Genomic DNA, 14789 nt, shown 5'->3' with positions numbered 1-14789 from the left:
CACACACATCACCCTTCCCCACTTCCCCCATTACTCATCACATGAAACTCATTGTATTGTATTTTTGTGTATTTTCAGCCTTACGGCTGCCTACAAATGAATAAACCATTTATTATTATTATTATTATTATTATTATTATTATTATTATTATTATTATTATTATTATTATTATTATTATTATTATTATTATTATTATTACACGTACATCACAATCTTCCCTTCCTGCACTACCTCCCCCTTCTCCCTCCCTCCCTCGCCCCCCCTTAATTTGCACCTATTACTCTCGGTCTATTCTTTGCATCGCCCTCAAACTTTCACTCCCTCACTCCCCTCAGTCGTTGCCGCCGCCCACACACACTTCCTTACAATTTTGTTTTTGCCTTCCTCCTCCTCTTTCTCGTCCCTTCCTCGAGTTTCTTCCTCATATTTCATTCTCATGTTTCCCAGAGTTTACTTATCAGGACCCTATTTTCTCTCTCTCTCTCTCTCTCTCTCTCTTAGCCAATCACAACCCTTATTGCTGCTTATTCTCTATCGCTGCTAAGATGGCTACTGGGAGTTTTTTGTTACAATTTTATTGATATTACTCGATATTTTCCTCCTCGATCTGACTCTTTTCCTCCTCATATCAAACATTTACAAACATTTGTGTATCCTTTTATGAGCTTCCTACTATTTTTTGCCGTGTATTTGTTTCCCAATGAACTATTTGCCTTGTTCCATATTTACTTTTATTCTATTATGTTATTTTTCTAGCAGTAATATTTAATACCTTATGTACGAGACAGATTCCCACGCAAGGCAAATCCTGGTATATATTTTTTTTTTCGCTTCTCCGCCTCCCCGTTTCCGCATCTCCCGTAATAGAAAACGTGGCCCGTGATTATTTTCTTTATGGATTATTGAGGCGCGGTTACCTGTGGATGAAAGAAAACGAGCCTGCGAATCACCTGGGAGGAAATTACCAGGTAGCAAGAGGCGAGGGGGAAGAAGAACGCGAGGATGAATGGGGGATGGAGACGGGGATGTGGGAGGGAGGGGTGAGTATGAGCCAGATTTAGAGATGAGGGGAGGAGAGACCAAAAGGAGGGGGAGAAGGGGAGGTATGCCAGTTGGGGAAGGTGGATGATGATGATGCAGCTTTAGGGAGGAGAATGGAAAGAGGAGAGAAAGAGGAGTGAGGGAGGAGAAGGGAAGGGGAGGGGAAGAGTGGTGAGGTTAGGGAGAACGGAGCAGCGGGGTTAGTCAAAAAGAAAAAAATAATGAGGTGATACGGTACACTGTGTTGGGAAGGAATGAAAGAAAGGGGAAGGGGCCGTCACCACCTCTTCTTTCCCTTGTTCTCTCTGCCCTTTCTCCTTCCTCCCCTTTATCTTCCTGTTTGACTTCCGCGCTCTTTGTATCTTCGTGGTATTCATTTCTCTTCTTGAATGTATCTCTGTCTTCTTATTTCCTCCAGCCCTCCATATATATTGTTATTTTAGTCTGCTCTTCAGCCTGTCATTTATTTATTTTCTCTTTTCCTTCTTTAGTCATTTTTCATCCCTACTCATCAATGTCTTCCTTCTTTTCTCCGTCAGTTTCCTCTCCGTTTCACTCGTCCGGGTCTTCCTTCTTTCCAGCGTGACTGCTTCCTCTCTCCCACTTGTCCTCTGCAGCCTCACTTCTTTCTCTCCGTCCGTTTCACTTGTCCGTTTCTTTATCCCTCCTTCTCTTCGCCAGTTTTATCCTCCGTCTCAACCGTCCACCTCTTCTTCTCTTTCGTTAGATCCGTCTTACTCGTCCGTTTCTTCCTCCTTCCTTTCCTTCCTCAGTTACTCCTCCGTCTCACTGGTCTACTTCTTTCTCCCTTCTTTTCCCCAACATTTTTTACTACTTCTTCCTCCTTCCTTTCTGACATCAGTCCTTCTGTCCTTTTTCCAATCCCTTCATTTCTTCATCTCTCCCATTTCTTTCATCTGGAGAGAAGAATCATTCACTGCCTTCCTTAATTAATCCTTCCTTCACATGTCTGACCTCCCTTTCTTTCTTCCTCGTTCCTTTCAGTTCAGCCTCCTCAGGATATTTGTGCCCCCTTCCTTTTCCTCATTTTTCACTCCTCGCCCTCCTCAAAACCGTACTCCCCTGCTTTTTTTTCCCTCCTTTTTCAGCCCGCTCCCCCTCCTCAAGATGTTTGTGCTCCTCTTCCTTTTTTTCCCGCTATTCCTTCCCTCCTTCAGGCATGCGTGTTACTCTTTCTTTCCTTCCTTCCTCTTCCTTCCCCCTCTCCTTCAGGGTTCCTTGCTCCTAGTACTTTTCCTTCCTTTCTTCCTCCTTCTGGCGTCCGTGATCCCCCTCTATTCTTTCCTTCCTTGTCCCTCCTTCCCTTTCTCGCCTCGGTGTTCGGGTCTACCTTCCACCTGGCCGCTGCTGCACCTGCCTCATTTGTCTTTTCCTTCACCATTTACTGGAAAGCGGTGTGTGTCCCTTAGCCGCGGGTCTTAGCAAAGCACTTCCGTCCCTCCGTCTTCCTGTTTCCCTCCTTGCAGTCTCCCTCCCTCACCTTCCCTCTCCCCTCATTTCTTCTTCCTGGCTTTACCCCCACTTTCTCTTCCTGCCTCTCCTCTACTCCCTTTCCCTTCCTCTCCCATCACTCCCTCTTCCTTCCTCTCCCCTTTGTGACCCACTCTGTCCCTCTCCTTTCACTAATTCCAGCTTTCCACCTTAATCCCTCCCTCCCTCCCACCTCCCTTTCCCTTCTTTCCCTCCAACCCGCTCTTCCTTCTTCGTCTTCATTTGCCCCTTCCCTTCTCTTTTTCTTACATCACTTCATCTTCCTGTCTCTTCCTCCTTCCGCCTTCGTACCTTCATCCCTTCCTTTCTCTTCCCTTCCCTTTCCTTCCCTTCCCTTCCCTTCCTCTCCCATCACTTTTTCCTGCCTATCTCATTACAACCTCTTCCTGCTTCCCTAGTGTGAATTCCCTTTTTCGTGTCTTTTCTTTTTAACTCTTCGTCCTTTTTATGTATCGTTTCCACTTCGTTCTTCATATTGTTTTTCTCTTTCTCCTCTCCAAATTTCAGTTCCTAGATCTATAGGGCCTTTCACACATACGCGATTTTGAACGCGACAACTGCACGACTGCCATTCGTGCATCACTCGAGTTAATAATTTCAATAGACCGTCTAGTCATCGTGTGGGTAATCTGTGCAGAGTGAATTCTGGCCGATAAGTCGGCAAGGTGGACGAAAACTAAGCGCAGCTCTTATTTTTCGTGCAGCTCTCGGTGTGGCTGGTGACCGGTGACCGTGGCAAAGATCGGGCAGGAGTGCTTTAAGTGGCCTTCACACATACACGAATTTGAAAATAGGCAGTCGACAAAAGACACGGTACCGTGTCGAAATTCAACCACCCTTTGTTTGCAAACAAAGCCCGCGCATGCGCCGTCAGGATGGGATGTCTTAGGATACGTGGATGGCAGATGACACCACACCGGGTCTAACGTAGGAACTGTGTTGCACCCCCTGGACTCACCTGAAAACTACGGAGGGATCCTGCATAGGTGTAATTATATACCTCTCGGAAGGGGACAACTCGGGAGTCGTTCTGCATTCGTCTAGCAATTGATCAGCTTTCGTTTAGCAATCTGGCAGTGTTCTGTATTGTCGTTTTGTTGCCGGGCACTAGTCGGGTAGGAACTGTCTTCTGAAAAAAGGTTAAATTCAAATCTCAAGATTGATCGTCGTCGATCGTTCGGATACCGGGCAGCTGTCGGGCAGGCATCGTTATTGTTGTGCAGCTTCCGACTAGCATTCGGACAGTATTTGTGCAAGCATCGAGCCAACATTTTCCAGGCAGGGGGACCAGCCAAAGTGCACCAATTTCTAACGAGACCAAAATGAATCAGGATCGTCGCGGTTTCGTCCCAAAATCGCCTATGTGTGAAGCTTAGTTTACACCCACCGCATGCTGTCTATGGTTTTGGGCAGTCTGTTTTTTCTCGCGCGCGCGTCAGTTCATTCCGCGTAACGTCACCTTAAATAGAAAATAGAAGGTAACATCAACAACAGGAGGAGCAGCAGCAGTAGCGTCAGGCAGGCAGGCAGCGCCATCAGTACACACTCGTGCACTTTACGACTGTATAAACCCGCCGGAGCCAAGGTTGCCAAGCGTTTAGAGGGGCATATGGACTTACGTGGGAAGATGTAGGGAAGAAACACTTCATATACTACCTCCGCCGCCACCCCCTCTACCACCTACCACCCCCTACCGCCCGCCCCCCACCACCCCTGCCGCCACCATTCAAGACAGCTATTTAATGTTGTCAGGGTGAAAGTTTTACGTAGATTTTTGCCACGTGATTCTCTTCTTTTTCTCCTCCTGTTGCACGGAGGGAGGAAGGGAAGGAACGAAGGAGAGGTTCCTATTCACTGTCTGCGTTATGGTGTTGATGTTTACGTTCGTTATGATGTGATGCGTGTGGCGGTGCTGTGGCTGATGTTGAGAGAGAGAGAGAGAGAGAGAGAGAGAGAGAGAGAGAGCTATTATGCCACGTTCACAACTAGGCTGATATGAAGACTATGAGAGGAAGGAAATGTTTGGAAGCAAATGTAAAGATAAATATTGTCTGCTGCAGATTGGTCGCTGGAACACAAAAAAGAAGGCAAAGTGCAAAGACCTCATTGTTTGAACACCAGGAACTGCCCTACATAATTCTAGATATTGACTTTCTCTCTCTCTCTCTCTCTCTCTCTCTCTCTCTCTCTCTCTCTCTCTTGGCATCTTTCTTCAATATTTTTATTTTTCCAGTAAAGTTGTTAGTCTTGCAGTATATTTATTCTTTGCCATTTCAGCGTCTTTCCTTGTGTCTGAATTTCTTCGTTATTTCCCTTCTTTCTTTATACCCTCGTTTCTCCCGTTCATCCTTCCTTCCTTTCTTCCTATATTTTTTTAATCCATTATATATTCCCTTTTTTCTTCCTTTCCTTCCCTTTCTTCTTTTCTTCATTCTTTTATCACTCCATTAGTTGGTTTCTTTGTTCATTTGCTTCCTTCCTTTCGTCTTTCGATCCTTCATTCCTTCGTTCTTCTCTCCCTTCTTCCTTTATTTCCTTACTACATCCTTCATTTATATTTATTACCGTATTTCGGTTTATATATACGTGTTTCATATAACTGTCCCCCAAAGCGCGCGCACACACACACACACACACACACACACACACACACACACACACACACACACAGAAAATACACATGGAGGAGCTAAAAGTCCCATTCGCACATAAACCCTCACAAACACAAACACTCCGAAAAGACTTGTGAAACCCAACACACACACACAGAGAAAACAGCAGAGCATATATACCTTACCTGCTACATGCGAAATTGGTAGTAGTAGTAGCAGCAGTGGTAGTAGTAGTAGTAGCAGTAGTAGTAGTCGTTATAGTAGTAGTGGTAGTACAGTAAGTAGTAATAGTAGTTCTTATTGTTTTTTTTATGTAGTATTATTAATGGTAATAATAATGTAACTGTTAGTAGTAGTAATAGAAGTACCAGTAAATCTTGTTGTTTTCGTCTTGTTCTTATTTTTTCAATAAAATTGGTACTAAAAATTACGAAAGTATTAATAATACTGGTGATAAAAATAACTGAATGATAGGGTTGAAAAAGGAAAAGAGCTGGAGGAAAAAACTTCTCATTTCTCTTACCTTCGCATAAAGTCACGAGTCAACTTTACTTCCCAACTTGATGATGGAAGAGGCGTTTTCAGGGAACACATTTCGCAGTCATGATTCGCAGAGGAAATGAAGACTCGCAGGGGAAAAAAGAATACGCATAAACACGAAACACACGCGTTGACGGTACAAGGAACACTGAAGCCTTCCCTTAAGCAGGTGTTGACGAAAAAGATAAATATAAAGTTAATGTCTATGACCTTTGTAATAGCCAATTGAAAAAACAAAGTAGAAAAGACAAATACAAGAAATTATTGAAACTCGGAAAGAAAAACTCAAACAGCGGTCTCATCAGCGAGCGAGAGAGAGAGAGAGAGAGAGAGAGAGAGAGAGAGAGAGAGAGAGAGAGAGAGAGAGAGAGAGAGAGAGAGAGAGAGAGAGAGAGAGAGAGAGAGAGAGGAAAAGAAAACAATTGCAGAAAGTGTGGAGGGGGAAAGAAATAAGGAAGCGAAAATACAGAAGAGAGGAAGAAGGAGGATAGGAGGGTGAAATGGCAATCGGGAGACTGAGGTAAGAAGAGGAGATTATAAAGGGAAAGTATATAGATTGCGGGGAGGAAAGAAGAGGTGGAGAACGAAAGGCACGGGGACGATGATAATGATGATGATGAGAAGGAGGGGGAGATAATTTATGATGTGGTAGGTGAAAGGGTGAGGAAGAACAGGAGAAAGAAAAGAACGAGGGCCAAGACGAGACGAGGAGGAGGAGGAGGAGGAGGAGAAGGAGGAGAAGATGTGATGTGATAGGTGAAAAGGTGAGGAAGAACAGGAGGAACAGAAGAACGAGGACGAAGACGAGACGAGGAGGAGGAGGAGGAGGAGGAGGAGGAGGAGATGTGATGTGATATGTGAGTGAGGAAAAACAGGAGGAAGAGAAGAACGAGGAGAAAGACGAGACGAGGAGGAGGAGGAGGAGGAGGAGGAGGAGGAGGAGGAGGAGGAGGAGGAGGAGGACGAGGACGAGGACGAGGCGAGGAAGAGGAGCATCAGAAGGAGGAGGAGGAGGAAAAGATGTGATAGGTGAAAGGGAGGAAGAAGAAAAGGAGGAGGGATAGGAGGATAGGAAGATGAATGAGTAGAGGAGAAGTACGAGCAGGATGAGAGGTAACAGCAGCAAGGAGAGGAAGGAGGGAGCAGCATAAATCGGAAAAAAATAACAATCGCGCTCGGTACGTAATGAATGGCCAACAACTTTCTGCAGTAAGTAAAGAAAAGGATCTTGGAATCACTATATCAAGCGATTTAAAGCCCGGTCAGCGTTGTTCAGAGGTAGTTAAAACTGCAAACAAATTGGTTGGCTTCATCGGACGAGTCTTTAATAATAAATCCGAAAAAGTAATATTAAAACTGTATAATTCATTGGTTCGACCCCGTCTAGAGTACTGTGTACAGTTTTGGTCTCCCTACTACAGAAAAGACATAGAAAAGTTGGAACGGGTTCAACGAAGAGTAACAAAGATGATTCCTTGATTGAGAAATTTGTCATATGAACAGAGGCTTAAAGAAGTAAATTTATTCAGCCTATCAAAACGAAGAATGCGAGGCGATCTAATAGAAGTGTTTAAAATGTTTAAAGGATTCAGTGATATTAATGCGGAAGATTACTTTACAATTGATCGATCAAATAGAACAAGAAGAAATCACAATTTGAAGATAAGTGGTAAAAGATTCTCGTCGCACGAAGCTAAACACTTCTTCTTCAATCGAGTTGTTAATGTTTGGAACTCTCTACCCTGTGATGTCGTTGATAGTACAACAGTTACGGCCTTCAAGAATAGATTAGACAAGTATTTTGATTCCAACCAGCAACTAAGGTATTACTCATTGTCATAATAACGTTAAGTTCTTTCGAATACTGGTGTCCTTTTCCGTTTATATCGCCCGGTTAGTGGTAGCAGTAATGTTAGTTCTGTCCTCTTTCCTACATAAATTCCATGCAGTTTTTCCATGCTGCATGTTTTTTTTTCCTTTCCTGCCAGCTTTGGCTGGAGGGATGGGGGGGTGGGGAGGAGCCTTCGCCTTTGCTGTCCTTCATCTTCCACCTTTGATTAGATAGTTAGTGTAGCTTGTCACAAACAGCCTCGTAAGGACCAGCAGGTCTGCTGTTGTTTGTTCTTCCTTTGTGTTTCTTTGTCCGTCTCGTTGTCAGCAAGCACTGTGAGGTGTCGCATGTCCCATCTCAGACCCGATGTGATGTCGCCTGCCATCCCGCGTCGTGAGACATCCCATCCTGTACTTCACATCGCGGAACCCAATCTTTACTTTCACAGAGTAACTAAGTGAATTATCTAAGTGTAAAAAAGTACCAAGGAGGACCTAAGAAGCGATGCAAAGCAGAACAGGTCACAGGAAGAAGAAAAAAGGTGATTATTGATATCCTAGTTCAGTGACATCTCAAGTAATGGACGGCGGACTCTTTTGATTTTGCGGCGCCCTTGTCATTAAGCCGCGAATTTTGGAAAATCAACCGCTTTGATGCGAATCGTCATAACTCCCTTATTTTTGGGGCTACATAAATGTTTTTGGTATCAATCGACGGCAAAATGAAAGGACTATATTTTTGATAAGCGAGGTCTAGCGGAAAGCACATTGGTAGGGCTAAAGTATTTGTTAAATAATTTTTTTGAAATTAAAAAAAAACGAGTGGGTTTCAAGGTTGGGAGCTCAAAAATAGTTTTTTTTTCAGAGCCTTTTTTTGCGAATTTATTCGATTTTTTTTACCATTTCGAGTCGGTTTTTGAGCCCGGTCTGTCATTGAAAATATAGCCCTTTCATTTTGCCGTCGATTGATACCAAAAACATTTCTGTAGCCGCAAAAATAAGGGAGTTATGGCGATTCGCATCACCATCTGGGTAAAACTTTATTGTCATTCTATTATTAAGGACACCTTTGCTGTAAGTCAACTAATTCTATCAACTATGTAAAATTCTTTGACTCTGAATTCCAAAGTGGATCACATCTGGACTCACTCTCCCTTCCCTGAAGTGATGTACGTACGTGTAGCGTGTATGTAGTGTTGTATGGAGAGTAAGAGGGTTTGTCTTCAGAGAGCATTCTGAACTACTCGCTGGTGTTAATGAGACAATAGAGAAACGGTAAGTGGGAAGAAGGGAGGGTCTTTGATGGGCTTGCAGCACCCCCTCGCCTCCCGTATATATATCTCACTGGGAGTAGCTTGCGCTCGATTTGGCAGCTGCCTGACTGCCTACTCCCAGGTGCTGTTACTACTCCCACTGCTACCACTACCATTACTACTACCATTACTACTACAAAAAATACAAAAAAAAATATTGATTATATTGATAAGTATAATATAATGAAAAAGCTAATAGTAATCCCAATGTTAATAATAATATTAATGATAATAATAATAATATTGATAATAATAATAATAATGATAATAATAATAATAATGATAATTAAATTCTGATAGTTACTATTATTACTACTATTATTTTATTCATTTTGATCTTAACAGTGTTAGAGCTACCAGCCATGACATCACCAGTATTGTTATCGAAATAACAAAAAAAATATCGATTTTTTTTTTTTTTTACGTGTAAAGAATTATTTCCCGCCGTGATATCTATTTCCTAATACATTACTTCATCGTGCTTTTTATAATCGTTTCTTGCTTATATGTATATTAATATAATTTAATTATTCCAACTTAACATTTGATTATTATTATTCGTAAACTAATAAATGCTAATATGTTAATATTCTTTTGAAATAATTTGTGCGTTGACCTGGATGCCCCCACATTACTCTTCAATCGCCTATTATAACCTGATAATAATATTAGCCGTTTAAGAACACCCTGCATATGTAAATGGCCGACGCCCCACTCATGACAACTGCCTCAATTAATACTGGCCAGTGAGGGACACAAACATTTTTTTTTTGTGTGTGTGTGTGTGCTGCCTGTAGCGCCGGTAGGCTTTCCTGGGGGGCCTCTTGGACGGCCCCAGCCCGTTAGTGGCGCGAGATAAGTTTTCTTATAGTGGCTGCCGTGATGTATGACTCTTGCTTGGCCCTTGCTGCCCCCCGGTGCTCCTCTTGACCGAAGTCGCTGAAGTTAAGGTTGATTGAAGATCCGGACAGCATGTGGGTAATCTTCCGCCACTCGGCGATGACTTGAAAAATCAGCGTGTTTCGGTGGGGAGTCGACTTTGTCCACGCTAGGTCCTCGGGCTCACCACGCCCGCATGCTAATCACTCGGCCACCGTCTCTACAGTTTAGGCTACATACTTGTCACTCGGGGGGGAAACAAACATTACTTTCATTAAACTATGAATAATAAAATCGCTTTTTTGTCAACCTGTCGCAGCGAATGAGCGATCGTTGATTCTTGTGCTGATTCGAAGTTTTGAGACGAAAAGTTTCGAACCTCCTCGAAGCTGAGACTGTTTTGTGATCGATTCGAGTCACGCGAAGAAGAACGTGATTAAGCAGTTTTCTGGATAAAAGTTAATATGATAGCGGTAATGAGAGAGAGAGAGAGAGAGAGAGAGAGAGAGAGAGAGAGAGAGAGAGAGAGAGAGAGAGAGAGAGAGAGAGGATCTTTAATACATGGCGTAAAAAAACAACCATTAGTTAGCTTCTTACGGTGCGAGATGAGCTGTATGAGACAGCCTGTTTGGGAGCAGATGGGGTTGCTGCCGGACTGCGGGACCCACTGAACGTCACTGAAACTTTGTCAGTGTTCTCCTGAGCGTTGGTGTGGTTGCGTGGGTGGCGTGCACGGCGAGGCGTGGGTGTGCCGGAGCGGTCCTTCCATGGTATGTTTGTGCGGGCCCGGGTGGGGATTGATGACAAGTTAATGGTGAGTTTGATAAGTAATACTTAGCAACACTGTTACGAGGGATATTAGCAAGTATTGATTTTAATGATGACGGCAACTGTAAAGGTGGTGGTGATGAGAATGTGGTAGATAACTACAACTGCATTACATTCACAGCTGGTATATTTAAATCATAAGAAATGTTATTATAATTTAATTCATCTTGAGATGAAATATTAATGATTTACTATTAAAAGTATCGTTTGCTCTATGGATTCTTAATGCGATTAGATGACTGTCTTGTGTGTGTTGACATAGAGCATGGATAAGTACTTCCTATCCGTTCATTGATCAAAAGCAACTCCCCAATAAAGTTGTTATCGATTAGGTGCAGCTGAGCCTATGAGTGTTAAGAATGACACATCATATATAGGACTCCTATGTGTGCCAATGCAGGACATTGGCTTATCCGAGTCTTTTAAAATTCGTTTACCCGGTGTCTTTAGTTTCATTTTAGATGTAAACGTTCCTCTTCGTATACGTTCATCCTTAACATATCCCTTCTCTCAAATGCCTTTCACCTCTTCAGTTATCCTTTCCTTGCCTCTTCCACCTATCACAATCCCGGTCCCCGCTTTCTCCCTTTCCATCCCTCTCCCTGACCCCCGTGGCTGCTGGGAGGAGCCACTAAATACACGGAGCTAAACAGACATCCATTAAATTTTGGCCCAAGTAAGAACACCAACAAGAGCAGCGCCTTCCCCTCCTCCTCTCATTCCCTCTATCACCAACGATGTATTGCCAGATATTAATGCTGCCTGCTACAACTCGCCTTCTAACTAGGGCCAAAGGCATGTGTGTGTGCGGGGGGGTAGGGGAGCTAGGGTTATTTGGGTGGTGGTTGAAGGATAATGAAGGAAAGGAAAGAGTTGTTGGTGTTTGAATTGGGTGACGTATATGAAGTGAATGGTAAATAATTAGAAGAGAAGACGGATGACGTTGGCTGGTAGTGGTGATGCTGAGGGTGGGATGTAATGAAATAGGTGAGAGAAATATGGTTCAGTAGGAAAGTGCTTCATGAGAGAGAGAGAGAGAGAGAGAGAGAGAGAGAGAGAGAGAGAGAGAGAGAGAGAGAGAGAGAGAGAGAGAGAGAGAGAGAGAGAGAGAGAGAGAGAGAGAGAGAGTGTATATCTAAAGACATTGAGCCCTTCACCATTCCTGCCTTCCCAAACCACTTGTCAATTCGTCTCTCCTCCCCCACCACCTTCTCCCCTTCCTCCCTCTCTTCGCCCCCCCCCCCTCCCTCTCTCCCCGACTTCCTTTTTCCCTCCCTTCCTCCCTCCCTTCATTGCTTCCACCATGACTAGACCCATTCAGCACTCCCTAGGCAGAGACATGAGTCTTCATCGACAGGCCAACTTGGTCGGCGTCAGCCGCCTAAGTCTGTCTGTCGACACCCTCTTCATGAGCCGTCACTCGACTGAAGGCCCGCAGTCTCTCTACGGAGGGACAAAATCTGAAAACATCAACCCCCTTAACATTTTACTTCCTGATCGACTATTGACGAGTTGAAAGCCGCCGGCTAATCAGTTCAGCGAGACAAGCACGCCACTTCCAGCCAGTCATAATCCACCAATATGCTGAGCCGCCAGGAAAGTGATTCTTGAGTGGGCAATGAAAGAGAAGGACGATATTGATGATGGTGATTATAAAGATGATGCAGTAGCAGATAAGAGGGAAATGCAAGGAAGAATATACACTATGAGGAGGTTTGAATAAGACAGCTGTGCAAATGATTTATTTTCGTGGATATATGATATAATGTTTGTTAATGATATTCAAGACTCGCGTCATCAAATGTTAGAGACAACCCGAAGGTGAAGGAGGAGGTGGTGGAGGCGGAGAGTGATATTGGTATTGGTGATAGTGGTGGAGGCGGCGGCGGCTCAAAGTATCATTCGCATGAAGCAGTTAGATTCAGGGTGTCGCTGTGTGTGTGTGTGTGTGTGTGTGTGTGTGTGTGTCGCTCGAGACTTGCAGACGCGAGGCTTTGAATACTGATGGGCATTGTGTTACTGGCGGCGCCAAGGTGAGAGAGAGAGAGAGAGAGAGAGAGAGAGAGAGAGAGAGAGAGAGAGAGAGAGAGAGAGAGAGTCAACATGATTCGTTGGCAACATTGCTGCCACCAACACTACTATCATTACCACCACCATTCCATCACCGTCAAAAACACTCAAAACATATCATGTCTCAGCCTTTTCCCTTCCTTCTCCTGCTCTCTCTTCTCTCCATACTTTCCCCGCACCTCTTGTACCAAAATTCCTGCTCCCTCTCCTTTTGTACTATCCTCCCTTCTTTCTCCCTCCCCTCTTTCCATTTTCCACACTCTTGCTTCTCTTTCGTAAGGTTCTTGAGGACGCTAAGCTGTTTCATAACGAGGGGTGGAGGAGGAGGAGGAGGAAGGAAAGATGGAATAGAAGTAAGAGCCTAGAGACAAGGAGAGGTAGGATATAAAGGGAAGAAGGGCGGTAAAGAAGGATGGAAGAGGGAAGGACAAAACTCAAAAGTCCATCCGAAAAGACTAGAGCCAAACGTTATAAAAATGTGAATCTTGGAGTCCGCAGTGAAGAATGAGGAAGCCTGGTGAATATATTGTATACAGCAGCCCCCCCTCTCCCATCTTTCTCTTTTTCTCTAACTCTCCAATTTTCCTTTCCAGATCGTTATTTAATAGTATTTCTTTTTCATTTCTCCTTATTTTTACGTGCCATATTATCGTTCTTCGTTTAATCACATTGATTTTGCTTTTCCTTTTATGTTTAATGTAAAACTTACCTATTGTCTTTTACCTGGTTCTTTATTGCAGATTTTTTTCCCATTTCTGTTTGTATTTCCTCTTACAGACGAAATTAAAGAAAAAAATGAAAATGAATACTAAGCGCATGCATTTTTTTTGTTTTTGTTTTGGTTGTAGGACCTGAACCCATGCCTTTTATTTAATCGACGCACACACACACACACACACACACACACACACACACACACACACACACACACACACACACACACACACACACACACACACACACACTCCGATAGCTCAGTCGGTTAAAGCGCTGCGCTGCCAGGCTTCGCGGCGTGGCAGGCAGAGGTTCGAGCCCCGCTCTGCCCGGTTTTTCTTCCTCTGACTAGGAGTGGTTACTGTCCCCCCTTGAGCAAGGGGAATGGGGTGTGTGGTGTGTGAGGTCCTGGCAGTATCCAGAGATCGAATAATGAGTCTTGCTCTTGTCGGGAGGGTACTTCCTGGCGATTGCGAGTCCAACTCGTGATCAGGCCGCGGTGAAACATACACACACACACACACACACACACACACACACACACTCACCTGTGCGTGTTGTCCATTACTTGTGGGTTCTTGTGTAGCTTTGTTTTTGGAGAGAGAGAGAGAGAGAGAGAGAGAGAGAGAGAGAGAGAGAGAGAGAGAGAGAGAGAGAGAGAGAGAGAGAGAGAGAGAGAGAGAGAGAGAGAGAGAGAGAGAGAGTCCAAATTATAATTAGAGCCTTTGTCTTCCCGCAGGCGAAAGCTATTTCTTGTGATCCTCGGAGCTGAGGAGGGAAAGAAGAAAAGTTTGGTAAGTGTTCTCCTTCCTTACTCTGCTTGGTGTGAACTTTTGAAATGATGAGTCACATTTTAGTTTCCGAAGTATTTTCTTTGTTTGACTATTAATGTTTAGGCGCCACTATAAAAATTGCCTGCGCCGTGACGGGCCTGGGTCGACCATCTGGCCCCTGAAGAAAAATGGCGGCCATAAAAAAAAAAAAAAAAAATATATATATATATATATATATATATATATATATATATATATATATATATATATATATATATATATATATATATATATATATATTGTTAGAAAGAGTCTTTTGGCTAACGAACACCAGTATTTTACTAGACTGAATTTTCAGGGGGAAAGTAAAATTAAAAGAAGGTGAAAGAGGAACGAAATGAATGGTGAACTTGTCGCTAATGATGAGACAGATGAAGATGTGTCAAAAAAAAATGTGAAAGTGAAGGTGAGGGATGAGATCGGTGGTAATGATGAGGAGGAGAAAAAATAATGAAAATACGAGAAAGTGGAGGCGAAGGAGGAGGAGGAGGATGCGGGTAAGGGTAAGAATTAGTGCTACGTTAATGGAAGACAATGAAAACACGCTACCCAGAAGAAACTGCAAGCATGTGGGACAGTAATTATATAAAAGGAAATAATGCTTTTTGTCTGTATG

The sequence above is a fragment of the Eriocheir sinensis genome, chromosome 14 (assembly GCF_024679095.1).
Source record: "Eriocheir sinensis breed Jianghai 21 chromosome 14, ASM2467909v1, whole genome shotgun sequence".
In the NCBI taxonomy this organism is placed as follows: domain Eukaryota; kingdom Metazoa; phylum Arthropoda; class Malacostraca; order Decapoda; family Varunidae; genus Eriocheir; species Eriocheir sinensis.
This window is presented reverse-complemented; position numbering follows the sequence as displayed.